Source organism: Mastomys coucha, unplaced genomic scaffold (assembly GCF_008632895.1).
Source record: "Mastomys coucha isolate ucsf_1 unplaced genomic scaffold, UCSF_Mcou_1 pScaffold6, whole genome shotgun sequence".
Lineage (NCBI taxonomy): Eukaryota > Metazoa > Chordata > Mammalia > Rodentia > Muridae > Mastomys > Mastomys coucha.
The window spans coordinates 62,003,945-62,006,117 of NW_022196912.1; the positions used below are offsets into that span (position 1 = coordinate 62,003,945).

Below are 2,173 nucleotides of genomic sequence, written 5' to 3' on the forward strand. Positions count from 1 at the left end.
GACTGGTCCTCTATTGATTTCAGCAGTAGATAAGCTGGTGTAATATGGGGCAGTATTGTCTTCTATGCAAATTCTCCAATGATTTCATAGACGTAAGCACACCTAAGTGCTAAATGCTTGGCTTTTTTCAAATAAATGCAGACCTACCTTGACTTTCACAATAAGCCTGTATTCATTTCCACAGGACAATGTTTTCACACAATGTAAGGCAAAACAGATATTAAATTGCTTAACAGTACTCATGTTTAAATAATTAAAACTAATTTGTGTTTAAAGCTATTTGCAGATTTATTAGAGAAACAAATACAAATATGCATTTCTACAGAACTGTTTTTTTTTCCAAAATGAGCTTAAAACTTGTTCCACAGTTTTCACTTGTTTATATATCTAATGGCAACCCAAGTATTGGCCTCTGCACCACTTTTAATGAGACAATTGCCCTTCCATCGCAATTATAAAAAACTATTTAAAAAAAAATCCAGCACATACACGTTAAATATTTTCCTTAAAAAAATAATCTAATCAAAATATTGAATACTTTAGATTTAAACAATATTTTATTTACAAATCTGATTTGATGTACTTTATTAATTATACAAGGTAATGCTTCAATTTTCAAGAACAGTTGCTTTCTGTTTTTATAGACCAGTGGAATGACATCCTATCTAATAATGTTCTAAACTTCATTTTGTTTTCAAATTAACACAAGTTTCTGATACTTTCTTTTTTTCATAAAAATGTTATTTAATTGGGGCACATATCTGATGAAACAAAAATAACATGCATAGTTTCAAAAATAATTGTAAAGTAATGATACTTACCCTTTATGTAAAAAGACATCTATGGACAACAGTGCACAACAATAGCATGTACTCATGTTTATGAGAAACCGAGCAGGAGGCAAAATGAGTTCATCCTGTTTTCTAATCACAAAGAATTTCATATGGCTGTTTGCATCTTTTAAATAAAGTGTATATATTAAATTTCTAAGATTGTATTGCACTCAAAATTATTACGTATAGCCATGCTTGCCCTGAATTTGATGATCAATGAGTTTCTGCTATGAACAGAGTAACTGGTCTTAAACTGTGTTTGTGGATGTAGAATGTTAAATTATACTTTCATCTCCTTTCAATTGCTGCCTTGGAAAGCAAGAATTCCCTTCTTGGAGAAGAATTACAGTAAACAAAATTTACTTAAGGACTCAGTGAGAAATCATGATATGAATCAAGAATGTACCATAAGAATGGACTCAAAGGAATGTCATAACCAGTACCTCTGTTGAAGTCTATTACCACCATTAAAGTTTCTAAGAAAAGATAGGGCCTGTAACATGGGGATTCCATTCATTGTCAAATTACTAAGATCTACCAATTTAATGCTTTCATACTGTTTATTTTTTCCAATAAAAAAATAAATCTCATACATTAGAAGTGGTACACAAAAAACTGGGATAAAATTTATCAGATTCTTGATAGCACCATTTACACATTCTTAAAGTAAACATTAATATGCACTTTCTTAGAAAGCGATATAAATATATAATACAGGACTTGCTAACCTCTGTTAACCATCTGAATGCGATGGAATAATCTATCTCTACTGTGCAGGTAGGCTTGTGCATGGTGGTGTGGCAATATCATTTTAAAAGTTTGTTACAGATGTGATGGGAAGCTGGAAGGAGTCGAATAAGCAGGAAAACAGAGCTTAGGTCTACTGTAAGCAATGAGTCGAAATGAGCCGTTACAGGTTAGAACTTATCATTCTTTCTGATCATTCAATGAGAAATGATTTCCACAGAAATAGATACATTTACTGTTTTGGAAGTGGGCTGGGTGAGGTGAAGTAGGATTGAAAGTCCTACAGGTAATAGCAAATAACTGGAAGTGCAGACGAAATTGGTCTTCAGTGCAAAGAGGAAGGCAGCCGTTACAAAAGTCTAGGTGCAATGTGGTGCTGAAAGAAAAGCTCCCAGTGAAAACGGAAAACAAAAACAAAAACAAAAACAAACCAAACCAAAAACCAAAAACAAAGAACCAAACAAAAACCAAACAAAAACCAAAACAAAGAAAATAAACTGCAATGCAGCTTCAAGCAGTAATTTTGTGGTGCTGAAAGGACAGCTCCCAGTGTTGAGGAAAAGATCTTGGATCTAGAATGAGGTGTCCAATCT

At 32.8% G+C, this 2,173-nt stretch overlaps 1 protein-coding gene across 10 annotated transcripts in view; it reads right to left on the bottom strand.

Moving 5' to 3' along the window:
* Positions 1-347: 347 nt before the first annotated feature.
* The window catches only part of Nova1 (NOVA alternative splicing regulator 1), a 126,627-nt gene continuing 124,801 nt past the window's right edge, over positions 348-2,173 (bottom strand). For all 10 annotated transcript variants that reach the window (XM_031357498.1, XM_031357496.1, XM_031357493.1 and 7 more), the window contains one exon: positions 348-2,173. This exon is cut by the window's right edge and continues 3,981 nt beyond it. The gene's annotated coding sequence lies outside the window, so the exon portion shown is untranslated.